The 13,965-nt window shown below is 39.9% G+C and overlaps 1 protein-coding gene across 2 annotated transcripts in view; it reads right to left on the bottom strand.

Moving 5' to 3' along the window:
* Window positions 1-13,965, bottom strand: part of BABAM2 (BRISC and BRCA1 A complex member 2) — a 431,603-nt gene that overhangs the window by 264,191 nt on the left and 153,447 nt on the right. The window lies entirely within an intron of this gene.

Here is a 13,965-nt window from a genome sequence, read left to right on the forward strand (position 1 = left end):
GTGGTATAAGGCCACATCTAATGGGTAAGATGTCAACAGGCAGAAATTGTAAGAAGGAGCATTCCAGATTGAAGAAGACACAAAACCAAGACAGGGTAAGAAATGTTCAGTCTAACTGTGTGGTGTGGTTAGAATGCGAGGCTGATGTAAGTGAGTAGAGGGATACAGGGATAATATAATGCTCATGAGTTTTCAGATCCTAGGATTTCTCTGTCTTTCTATTTACCTATTTACCTACTTGCTTCCTGTGGTGGTTTTAAAATATGTCCACAATTCCTGATACTCTTACCTTCAAGAATTAGAGCCTAGTTCTCTTTCTCTTAAGTGTGGGCTGGACTTAAGCCAAGTCTACTGAAGTCAATGAAGGGAAGGGACAGTGTGTGACTTCAGACACTGGGACATAAAAGGCGCTGAAGCTTCCTCCTTACTCTCGCAGAGAGCTTGCCCTGGAGGAAGCCGGGAGCCATGCTGGGAGGACACTCAAGCAGCCTACAGAGAGGCCCGTGTGATGAGGAGTTAAGCCCTCCTGCCAAGAGTCCTGTGAATAAGCCATCTTGGAAACCGATGCTCCAGGCCCAGTTAAACCTCCAGGGGACAGCATCACTGCCAACATCCTGATGGGAACCACAGGGAAGACTCTGGGCTGGAAACTCACAGTTAAGTGACTCCCAAATTCCTAACCTAGAGAAACTGTGACATAACAGAATGCCCACTGTTTTAAGGTGTTAAGCTTTGGAATAATTTATTATGCAATGGTAAATAACAGCGATACTATCTTTGGATAAATGTCTACCAAGAAGAATGATTTCGGATACGCATATAAACCTTTATGACAACATTCCCAAACAGTACACTGAAGAATAAACAGCCTTTTAACCTGTGCTATCACAGATCCGACCGGAAAGCACAGTGAGGACACAGATCATATTTATCATGTCTTCACTGGATACATCCTCAGCGTCAAGTACAGTGCCTGACACAGTAACAATTCGGTAATGTTTGTGGAATGGATGGATGGACCCCTTTCCAAGGATATGGGTCTCTCTGAAATAGATTTTCTTATAATCTGATTTCACAGCCATGAGTGTCCTACAAAAGAGGAGACTAGACAGGGAAAATGGAGATAAAATATAAGTCTTTAAAACCCTCTACATTCAATATGTTGTTTCTCTCTTTACTATTTTACCTTCTTATTGAAAAATACAACTACAGGAGTTCCTGTTGTGGCTCAGTGGAAACAAACCCGACTAGTATCCATGAGGATGCCAGTTTGATCCCTGGCCTTGCTCAATGCGTTGAGGATCCAGTGTTGCCATGAGCTGTGGTGTAGGTAGCAGACACGGCTCAGATCTGGTGTTGCTGTGGCTCTGGCGTGTAGGCTGGCAGCTGCAGCTCCAATTTGACCCCTAGCCTGGGAACCCCCATATGCCATGGATGGGGCCCTAAAAAGACAAAAAAAAAAAAATACAACTACAAATACAGAAACAGACACAAAAATATCTATAGCTCAGTTAATTACTAAAAGACAAAATCACTGAAAGAACCACCCAGGTCAAGAGATGGAACTTTGCAGCTACCCCAAGAGCCCTTCCGAATTGAGTGTGTGCACAGATGTCATTTCCCTTCCTACAGCCTACATCTGAGAAAGGAAAGAACCAAACTACCTAGCCTTAGAAGACAGAGAGGAAATTAAAAGGGAACCAGACCCAAGGGGTGACTCTTGTCATGGCCAGGATCTCACAAGCAGAGTTCCTACAGCACTAAGAATTGGCTGCCAACTGTAGTAACTGGGGATGAAAAGCAAGAGCTATATGACAGGACCAAGAATGGGAAGACCAGGAGCTCCCTTCATGTCACAGTGGAAATGAATCTGACTAGAATCCATGAGGATATGGGTTCGATCCCTGGCCTCACTCAGTGGGTCGGGGATCCAAGTGTTGCTGTGAGCTTGGATCCCGCACTGCTGTGGCTGTGGCGTAGGCCAGCAGCTCTAGCTCCAATTTGACCCCTAGTCTGGGAACTTCCCTATGCCAAGAATGCAGCCCTAAAAAAGCAAAAAAAAAAAAAAAAAAAGAAAGAAAGAAAAAAATGGGAAGACCTATGACATGAGCATATTATCTTTTAAGAAAAATTTTAATACACAGCATTAAAAGAGGCAAGGATGGAATTTTTGAAGGAAAGATGTGATGGTGGTGGCAGGTTCCGACCTCACACTTGTAAATAAGATAGCACTCTTGCTTTGTAGATTTTAATTCTGGGTAGCCTTATGTCACAATACCCACTAGCGTTCAACAGCCTCAAACTATTATGTTATTGTCTAATAATGAAACATCTGATAGTGTGCTAATGAGGTCAATAAATTAAGTTGAACTTTTAGCTCTGCGCCATCGAGTATAAATTTTTTACTGTGATTTTATGAATTGCCTGAGTGGTCCAGCATACAACTTCACCTTTGAACATGTTAATTCCCAGCATATGGGTTTATGAAAATTTCCTAAAATGGATCAACTAACAATTGAACAGTAGGGCACCGTAATCATTCAAAAGGACTGAAAAACAGAAAAGAATAGCCTCATGTTGATTTTTTGCAACATCAGTTATGACAACCAGAAAAGCCTGAATCATTCTATTGTAAGAACTTGCTTAACTACATTCAGGGTGGAAAGCAGATATTACGCAGGCTTAACAGGGCTCATAAGTCTTGCTCTTTAGTGATGTAATTGTTTAGAGGTGCTAATAAATTTTCCTGGACAGGCTGTAATATATTTCAAATGAAACGAGGTTGGGTGACTCCACCAGTCTACAAGGCAACACATATGTGGCCATGGGCTACACAGGACTGAAATAGCTTCCATTCACTGCCGAATGACTTGCCATAGTAAGTTTGTAGAGAGGGGCAGAAAAGGTCCTGTCAAAAAAAGAAGGATTTTCATAATTCCATTATATCAGAGGCTAGAAAGAACTATGTCGACCTGTGACTGTGTAAGAATAAGTTCCATGCCTTTATGCAAAGGGGAGGGCCTGCTCTACCAGTACGACCACGGCAATCTCCCGTGGTGGGAAGAGGTGGGTTTTGAGGGAGACAGACTTGAACTGAAACCCGTGCCCTGCCACGTACAGAGAAGATAAACCTGTGTGACCCAGTTAACATCTCCCAGCTTTCGTTCCCTCAGCTAAAAGAGATGGAGACAACCATGCTTTCACGTACGAGTCAAGATGTTTCTGATTACAAATGGCAGAAACCTGAACCACAGTCACTTAAGCGAAGAAGATTACTTCTCGGAGAACTTTGAGAGAGGCTCAAGGCCTCCAAAGGAGAGCGAGTCATAGGACTTAGAGCCAAGATAGGGCCTCAGAGGGCAAGGACTGAAGCCAAAAACCTCACCACTGACAGCAATACTTCTCGATAAATCTCTCTCTCTCCTCCACTAGCCTTCTTCACTCCCACTGTGCAGAGGTGCACTATTCAATATGGTAGCCATTAACCAAAGGTGGCTACTGGGCATCTGGCATATGACTAGTTTGAACTGAGAGGTGCTAAAGAGTAAAACACATGCCAGATGTTAAAGACTTAGTACAAAGTAGATACATAAATATATATAACATAATGAGATATATATATATGTATTATACATATATATGAATTTCATCTTGGGAGTCCCTATTGTGGTACCATTGGTTAAGAGTCTGACTGAAGCAGCTCAGGTCACTGCAGAGGTGTGAGTTTGATCCCCGGCCCATGCACTGGGTTAACGGATCTGTGTTGCTGCTGCTGCAGCATAGGTCACAGCTGTGGCTGAGGTTCAATCCCTGGCCCGAGAACTTCCGTATGCCATGGGTAAGGCCATAAAACAAATAATAGTAATAATTTTCATCTTGATTACATGTTGAAGTAATATTCTGAATATAATATATTGAGTAAAACACATTATTAAAACTATTTCCACCTATTTCTTCTTAGTTCTTTTAATGTGGTAACTAGAAATTTCTATTACATAAATGGCTCATATATGTGACTTGAATAATAGTTCGACTGGGCAATGCTGATCAAGAAGCTTTTCCCACACACTGAGAAACATGGCTGCCTGTAGTTCTGGACTCAATTCATCCCAGCCTATCAGCAGAGACAAAGGTTTTTCTCTTCCTACTTTCGTTTATAAATGTTCTAGGAAAGACTCTGACTGGATCAGCTTCGATAACGTACCCAACCTTTCAACTAATCTCTCCAGGCAGGAGAGAAAGTGAAATGCACACAGCCCTACCAGCATTAGAGGGATGCTGTAAGGAAACAAAAACGGATGTGAAATACTAGTACAAGAAGAAGAGAGATGCTAGGTAGACAAAAAAGACAGACATCCACTGTGCCACCTTAGAGGGTGGCCATAGGATCAAACATACATGGGGGTAGCACTGCCATCTCTATCAGCAGTAAGATTCTGACCAAAATTTCTTCCTAAATGCTGGCTGTGACATTAGACCACACAATCATTGAATAGTCATTACACAAATGGCAGGCATGAAGACTCAAGGGGACAAACAGACTGGACTGCTATACTTGAGTATCCATCAAATGTACCAGAACTGATGATACCTATGCTAAACCTAGATGCTGGCAGCTCATTACTAGGAACGGCTTTTAAAAGTAATTTGTGAGAGTTCCCATCATGGCTCAGCAGTTAACGAACCTGACTAGCATCCATGAGGATGTGGGTTCAATCCCTGACCTCACTCAGTGGGTTAAGGATCTGGCATTGCCATGAGCTGTGGTGTAGATTGCAGATGTGGCTCGGATCTGATATTGTTGTGGCTGCGTAGGCCGATGGCTACAGCTCTGATTGGACCCCTAGCCTGAGAACCTCCATATGCTGCGGTACAGCCCAAAAAAGACAAACGACAAAAAAAAAATAATAATAATAACTTGTAATGTGGCCAATGTGGTGGCGAAGGAAGACCCTGAGCTCACCTCCTCCCACAGGCACATCAAAATTACAACTGTTCCTGGAGCAACCATCTACGAAAACAACATGAAGACTAGCTGAAGACTTCCCACAACTAAAGACATAAAGGAGGAACCACAAAGAGATGAGTAGGAGGAGTTGACACATAACATAGTCAAGACACACACCCTGGGGCAGGTGACCCACAAATGGGAGGAAAATCAGAATTGCAGAGGATTTCTCCAAGGAGTACAGAGTCTGAGCCTGAAATCAGGCTCCCCAGCACAGGGGTCCTTACCAGAAAGATGAGCCCCTTACTAGAATATACGGCTTTGAAGGCCAGTGAGAGATAGCTAATAGAAATGTCAGTCTTAAAGGGCATGCACACAACCTCACACATACCAAATATCAGCATGAGGTGGTAATTAAAAAAAAAAAAAATGCCTGGGTCAGACCCAAATGATGATCTTGAAGAGCCTCCCACAGGTGCAACCAGGACTGCCTATGGGGACAGAGACCATGGTGGCAGCCATTTTTGGGAGTCCATAATACCATGGAGACACTGGTGCTGGCAAGCCCCACTTTGGAGTTCTCCCTCTAGCCTATTAGCACCAGGGACTCATTTGCCCATTAACAGACCAACAGCAGTCCTGGGATCACACATCTCCCAAAGACCCCACTGCCAGCTGCACTGGCCCTGGCCCTGGCTACTAGCAGACTGACACTAGCCCAGGAACTCACCATCCCCAGAGCCAGCCACCATGGGACCCAGACCACAGCCACAGAGATTAGCACCAGCCCTGGGACCCCCAGACCCATAGCCAATTGCACCAGACACAGCCCTTCAAATGGGCAGGCCAAGAAGAGCCCTAAAATACCCAGGGCCCCACAGCAGCCATGTTAGGACCAGGCCCAGCCTGCCACTACACAAAGCAGGAACTAGCAGCCAATCAGGCTGGAGGTGAGCCCCACCTACCATTGCAACACAGGAGTTGGCCCCACAACAACAGAGGGGCCCATGCAGTCCACATGGGAGGCACCCTTGGAGCATATAGCTTTAGTGACCAGAGGGGAGTGTGCTGCTGTGCCCTACAAGATGTCTCCTACATAAGAACACTTCTAAAAGATCAGGAAATATAACCAACCTACCTAATATTTAGAACTAAACACAGAGAATTAGACAAAATGAAGAGACAGGGGAATATGTTCCAAACAAAGGAACAAGACAAAAACCACAAAAGAACTAAGCAAAGTGGAGATAAGCAATCTATTCAGTAAAGAGTTCAGTATAATGATCATAAAGATGCTCAACAAACTTGGGAGAAGAATGGGTGAATTCAGTGAGAAATTTAACAAAGAGTTTGAAAATATAAAATAGAACCAAAAAGAGCTGAAGAGTATAGTAACTGAAATATAAAAATACACTAGAAGGAATCAACAGTAGACTAGGTAATATAGGGGAACAGATTAGCAAATTGAAAAGCAGAGTAGTCCAAATCACTCAGGATGAATAGAAAAAATAACGAAATAATTTTTTTAAATGTGGATACTTTAAGAGACCTCTGGTACAACATCAAGTGTACCAACATTAGCATTACGGGGGGTCCCAGAAGAAGAAGAGAGAGAAAGGGGCAAGGAATTTATTAGAAGAAGTAATGGCTGAAAACTTCCCTAACATGAGAAAGAAAACATCCAGGTCCAAGAAGCACAGGGAGTTCCAAACAAAATGAACTCAATAAGGTCCACACCGAGACACATTATAATTAAAATACTAAAATTAAAGACAAAGTGAGAATATTAAAAGCAGCAAGAGAAAAGCAACTAGTTACATACAAAGGAACCACCATAAGATTATGAGCTGACTTTTCAGCAGAAACATTGCAGGCCAGAAGGGTGTGGCGCAATATACTCAAAGTGATGAAAAGAAAACAACATACAATGAAGTATATTCTACCCTGCAATGCTATCATTCAGATTTGAAGGAGAGATAAAGAGTTTTAAAGAGGAGAAAAACTGAAAGCATTTAACACCACTAAACCGGTTTTACAAGAAATGTTAAAGGTACTTCAGTAAGTGGAAAAGACAAGACCACAGCTAGAAATATGAAAACTATGAAGAAGTTTGAAAAGGATAAGTGTTTGGTAGAATTCACCTGTGAAGCCTTCTGGCTCTGGTTTTTTGTTTGTTTAGAGTTTTTTGATTTCTGATTCAATTTCATCATGGATAATTCGTCTATTGATATTGTCTGTTTCTTCCTGATTCAGTCCTGGCAAATTGGATGTTTCTTGGAATTTATCCATTTCCTATAGGTTGTCCTTTTTTTTTTTTTTTTTTTTTTTGGTACATAATTGTCTATAGTAATCGCATGTTATTTTATATTTCTCTTTTTTGTCTTTTTAGAGCTACACCCGTGGCATATGGAAGTTCCAAGGCTAGGAGGCAAATCAGAGCTGTGCTGCCAGCCTAATCCACAGCCACAGCAACGCTCAAGGAGTTCCTGTTTGGCTCAGCAGTAATGAACCTGACTAGTAACCATGAGGATGCAGGTTTGAGCCCTGGCCTTGCTCAGTGGGTTAAGGATATGGCGTTGCTATGAGCTGTGGTGTAGGTCACAGACACAGCTTGGATCCTGCATTGCTGTGGCTGTGGCGTAGGTTGGTAGCTGCAGCTCTGATTTGACCCCTAGCCTGGGAACCTCCATATGCCAGAGGTACAGTCCTAAAAATCGAAAACAAACAAACAAAACTAGTCAGGTTTGTTACCACTGAGCCACAACAGGTACTCTGATATTTTATATTTCTGAGGTGTTGGTTGTAACTTCTCTTCTTTGATTTCTGACTTTATATATTTGGGTCCTATCTCATTTTTCCTTGATAAGTCTGGCCAGTAGTTTACCAATTTTGTTTACCTTGTCAAACTATCAGTATAGTTTGATACCTTCAAGCTAGTGTGTAATATAGTTTGAAATCAGGGAATAAAGAAATAGGTGAGGGAGATGAAGGGGTACAAACTTCCAGTTCATAATCCATTTGAGTTAAATTTTGTATGGCTCAAAGGTATGGATTAGAGTTCCTGGAAGGGAGGGGATTGGTTTTTTTTGGGGGGGGTATATATATATATCCAATTGTTCTAGCACCATCTGCAGAAAAGACTATACTTTCTCTTCTGAAGCATATTTCCACATTTGTCAAAAATCAGTTGTCTGTGTACGTGTGGGGTCTATTTCTGGATACTCTTCTATTCCGTTGATCTATACTGAGCTATCCTGTCTTTTTAAGACAATTACTACACTTTCTTAGTTACTATAGCTTTATAATAAATCTTTAAACAAAGGAGTGTAAGTCTTCCAATTCTGTTCTTCCTTCCTATAGACTGTTTTGGCTATTCTAGGCCTGTGGTATTTCAAAATAAATCTTAGCATCAGATTGACAATCTCTGAAAAAAGCCACTGGGTTTTGACCTGATAGGATTCAGTCAGATCTACATATCCACTTGGGAAAAACTGACATTTCACAGTATGAAGTCTTCTAATATATGAACATGGATTTTACTTTAGTTTAGGTCTTCTTTAGTTTCCCTCAGCAATATTTTATAATTTTTAGCATATTGGTCTTTCATAACTTTCATTATTTTTATCTCTAACAGTTTGTATTTTTGATGCTCCTATAAATTGTTTTTAATTTTAAATTTCAGATTATTTTTGTTAGTATACAGAAATACAATTGATTTTTATATACTGATCCTGCATTTTGCAACATTACAAAATTCACTTATTAGTTCTGGAAGATTTCTGTAGATTCCTTAGGTTTTTCTACATAATAATCATATCACCTGTGAATAAAGATGTTTTGCTTCTTCTTTTTCACTCCGGGTGCCTTTATTCCTTTCTGTTACCTTACTGCACTGGCTAGAATCTCCAGTGTTGAACAGTATTAGTGAAATCATATAACCTCACCTTGCTATTGACCTGAGGGAGAAAGCACTGGACTTTCATCACTAAGGATGATATTAGCTATAAGCTTTACAGAGAGGCAAGTTATCAGGTGAGGGAGGACGTCTCTTTCTATTCTGAGTTTGCTAAGAATTTTTATCAGGTTTGGATGTTTGGTTCTGTTGAATGTTTTTTCTGTGCTATTAAGATGGTCATATAGACTTTCATTTTTAGGTTGTTAATAGAGTGAATCATATTTTTTATTTTTTTCCGTATGCAGCCTACATTGCATTCCTGGGGTAAACTCCACTTGGTCATGATATACCATCTGTTTTATATCTTAGAGTATTGAATTTGTTAAAATTTCATTTTGAATTTCACATCTAAATTTAGGAGAGAGTTTCATGTGTAGCTGGGTTTTGTTATCAGGTAGTGCCATCCTCACAGATTCAGTCAGAAAACATTCCCTCCTTTCCAATTTTCCAAAAGAATGTGTGGAATTCATGTATTATTTTTCCTTAAATGATTGGTAAAACTCAACAGTGAAGTCATCTCTGCCTACAATTTTCTTTAGGGGAGGGTACTTAACTATTTAACTATGATAGACATAGGACTAGTCAAGTTATCTCTTTCTTCTTAAATACGTTTTGGTAAGCACTGAGAAATTTTTTAAATACAAGAACACATAAGCAAACATGCCACTGGCCATCAGAGTGATGACTACATGCAACTACCACACATGTAGCTTCTAGAAAACTCTACTACTCATTCACGAAACAAATAAATCCGTAATTTTATTCTGAAAATATTTTTTACTTTATTGACCCTCTGAAAGGGTCTAGGGGTTGTATCAGGAGTCCCAGGACAACACTTTGTGAAATGTTGGTAAGAATACTGTCACCATCAATATTCCAGAATTTTGTGTTAAAGACTATTTTCATGAAGTACCCACATAGTGAACGGACATTCAGAGCACTATAGACTACTTTCCAGAGTTATCACAAAGCTTGAAAAACCTAAACCACTGTTTATCCTGCTTCAAGAGAGCCAAAACTTTTTATAAGCAACCCTAAAACAAAGAATGATACCAACCTTGTGTCACCCATTCCAAGAATATGGTCATAATGTAAAAACGAAGCTGCAGGAAATGGATTCAAGAAAGAAAAGGAATCTTCAGAAAAATGGTAGAAAGAGGGCAGGTATTGCTGTGACATTATTTTGTCATCAAATTAGATCAAAATATAAATGTGCTGTTAAAAATTGTTTTAAAATGTTTTATAAGAGAAGAAAAGCCCTCCCAGTTCTATATTTGATGCCATTCTAATTAAAGGCTACAGCTTCCTTCTCCTACTCTAAATCCTCGGAGTATGTTTATAAAGAAAAAAAGGACAGTGGAACTTTGGGTAACAGTGAATACGAAACCCAGCTCAGCAAAAAGAATAAAACTGAACCTCCCAGGATACTTAAAAAACTGTTGTGTCTCAGGATAAGGAAGACAATGCAGCCAGGTGCCCTAGAAGGCAAGGTGTGAGTTACAACAGTGCTTCTCCAACTATTTACAATGAAGGAGCAGTTACTATCTGCTTTGTTTCTGTTTTTCCTAATCCTTCACAGATTGACGGCTTCAGAAAATACATTAAAAATGAGTTATTAGAAAAAGAAAAAAATTTGAAACAATCAAAATGCAAACCCATTATTTTTATCATTACAGTCAACAGACATATGATTATTCTGTCAAACTGCTTTAAATGTTTCTTACGACTATCAATTCTGACTTATCATGAACCAAAACATATACTTTGGGTAGCAATGACTAGAAGGTTCTGGCTGCCCCTTTCTTCTCATTTTCTCAGGTTGATCACTGAGTTGGTGACTAAGCACGTCAGCTTACATGTATGAAAACAGCTCACGTGTATGAAAGCTCACAAGTCTGAAACATGGATCATCTGGAGCCTGAATATTTGGTTTATATCCCTTTAATTCTATCAGCCTCATTTCCCTCTTCTTTCTCCCCAGTCATTGTATAGTATTGTTTCCTGGAAGATTTCTCTTTCTAAATACAATCCCAAGCATTGTACTACCCAAAATTATCCCTCGAAACAATCACTAAACTCCTTGGTTGAGTATTTAAGGCTCTACCTTTATCACTGTATCTTTAAAATGCCTTTCCTTTCTTATCTCCCACTAGTCTGTATTCATGTTCTACGATTTAGCCAAACTAGACTGTTCTACTCTTCTCCAAATGTGTTTTCTTCACCATCTGAAACCATGCTCACTCTTTCTTTAGCTTCTCTCTATCAATACGAGTCTTTCAGGCCCATCCCAAATGTCCCCTTCTTTATAAAAGTCTTTTCTAACTAGATGGAATCTCTCTCCAACCCACTAAGGAACTTTATACTTCTCCTATGCACATAAAATTATTAAGACTTGCATCACTATTATCTATGTAATCATCTTATGCCCCAAACCAGATCTTACTTTTATTTGAATTGTACGTCTGCTTAGGGATGAAAATGGATTAACAGGTGACAGTGATAAACTGACACTACCCCTGTCAGGTGCCTGATGGTAACTTTATGATGTGGGTTGAGAAAATGTCTCCATAGAGCAAACAGCTCAAAACAAAAAGTGGTCAACCTGTGACAATCCCATCCCATCCCATAATTTCCATCACTGTGCTACTTGGATCCAATCCACACGTCCTTTTCCGAATTATAGATGGCACTACCTCCCCCATAAACAGGCTGAAAAAATAGAGCAAATTCAAAAAGACAATATGAGGAGATTAGTCTATACTTTGCCTTAAAAATATCAATTGCATAAAACAGGATTCATACAACCAAAAGGTGTGGGTTTTTTTTTCACAAGCTCAATAAATACTAATCAATGGTGAAGATCAGAGTTCAAATGAACACTGACCTGATCAATCCTATCTGTTTTTGCACTTATTTCTGGGCACCACAGTTTAAGAGGGATGCTGGCAATCTGGACTACTTCCTGAAGACAAGTATGAGGATAGAGCAGGATTTAAAAACTTATGGCATATAGGTGTAAAGGACTAAAGAAGTCTAGCCTATAAAAGAAGACAGTCTCTGGTTGTTTGAATGCAAGTGTTTCTTCTGTAATATGATGGATGCATTCCTTTAAAAAATTGCATTCTAGCAAAGTACACATTAAGAATAAGAGGCTTATGAGAAAAATATGGTAAGGTTAGATCTTACAGTTACTTGTACAACTCTGAAACCACAGCATGAACAAAAACCAAAGTAATCCCAGTAAAACTACTAATATACTTAAAATGACATGCTGTATTCCTAATAAACAAGGAGTTATTATACTAAACAAAAGACTTTTTAGAAGCTAAAGATCACTTAATGAAAGGGGCCACAAAGCTTGAAAGTGCTGAGTTATAGGAAAGAGCAGAGGGATGTCACCATTCGAAGTTACAGTGGAGAAGCAGGTTTTGGACAAAACGTTAAGGATGCCAGAGAGGGAGTGCTCTGGCTTGTTATCTTGCGTTTGTTACTTTTCCAGAAAGATGGGGAGAAACCATGCCATAAACACTTAAACACAGAGTGTGCGGCAAAATTGAGCCACGTAGGAGGAAGGGAGTGAATGGACATTGTGTGCCATACAAGAACCCACTACAGTTTGCTAAGTTCATCTGCACGGATGTACTTTCACTCAGCTGCTGCTAGTTAGTGGTCAAACTACTGACAAGCTGGGAAAAATCAACTATAAACCATGGCAACTTCTGCATTCATACCGACATGCTTCCACAATTTACCAATCGTGTCTGAACGAATTCATGCGAATAAAGCATGCTATGCAGCCAAATATACACAGGACTCAGAAACCATCAATACACACGGAGACAAGAAAGCAAAGCAGGGCGACTGACAGTCATCGAGATACAGCTCCATTCTAAAATTATAATTTAGAAGACAAAAACATGAGCATACTGGAAAAAAATAAAAGCAAAAGAAAACAATAAAAGCAAATGGAAAGGAGAAAGGTCACAGAAGCTGCCTGTGACTGTTCTTCATTTTCAGCGGGGAAAAGCACTATCATCAGAACTATCAACAATTAAAGCTGGAAATTTGGGGCAAATGATAATGTGAGTTTTGAATTCTAGGTTGGGGGTTAGGAGAGAAGAAAAAAGAAGTAGTAAATATAACTCTATCTTAATTTCAATGAAATCTACTTTCTTCCTAGGCCACAATAAATTCAATACTTTGAAATATAAATTAAGGATAAATAAAATCAAAACCACTTCTAGTCTGCATCTACTCCAAGTTCAGAAGTGTATCAGGTACCATCAAATTCATCTTCTCATTGGTATTTCCAACAACTTAATGTGGTGTGCAATAGCCTGACCACATTTGTACAGTTAAGGAAACAAGGACTTGGAAGACAATTTAGTAAATTATATGCTAACAGATTATTCAGAAATAAGAGCAAAGATGGAGAAAAGAAAAAGAAGAAAACAAGGAAGGGCAAGAAGAGAAGAGGGAAGAAAAGAGGGAGGGAGACTTCAACCAAGCTGAAGGTGCCAGCAGAATAAAAACAAAGAGACCGTGGTATTAAAAACCACTCACACTCATGGAACTAAACCATTTTCTCGTCTTTCTATGATGCCGCAGGTGCCTTCGTGAAGCAATATTTCCCAAACCTTCCATCCCATAATCTAGTAAAAGGACCAGCAAACAATGGTCCATAGTCAAAAGCCAGTCCACTGCTTGTGTGTGTAAATAAAGTTTTATTGGAAGCCAACCATAACCATTCATTTAGATACTGTCCATAGCTGCTTTCATGCTGTGACAGCAGTATTAAGTGGTTGTGATGGAGACCATATGGCCTGCAAGCCTAAAATTGTACTATCTTGCCCTCTAGAGCAGATATTTGGGGCCCTTGATGCAGAGTATTTTTCTCTAAGCCTTGTTTCTCTCTTGAGAAGGGAGATGGGACAAGGCCAATAAACTAAGAGCAGTCACACATCTCCTACTCAATGAAGGAATAAAGGGAAACACTCTGCAGGGGAAATTTTCAGACCATCTCACTACCTTCTTTGTGATTAAATTTCAAAAGCAAATTTTG

The sequence above is a fragment of the Sus scrofa genome, chromosome 3 (genome assembly GCF_054392235.1).
Source record: "Sus scrofa isolate SSC_HxYL_T2T_F1_AM1 chromosome 3, Sscrofa_HxYL_maternal_Yorkshire_Landrace_v2.0, whole genome shotgun sequence".
Taxonomy (NCBI): Eukaryota; Metazoa; Chordata; class Mammalia; order Artiodactyla; family Suidae; genus Sus; species Sus scrofa.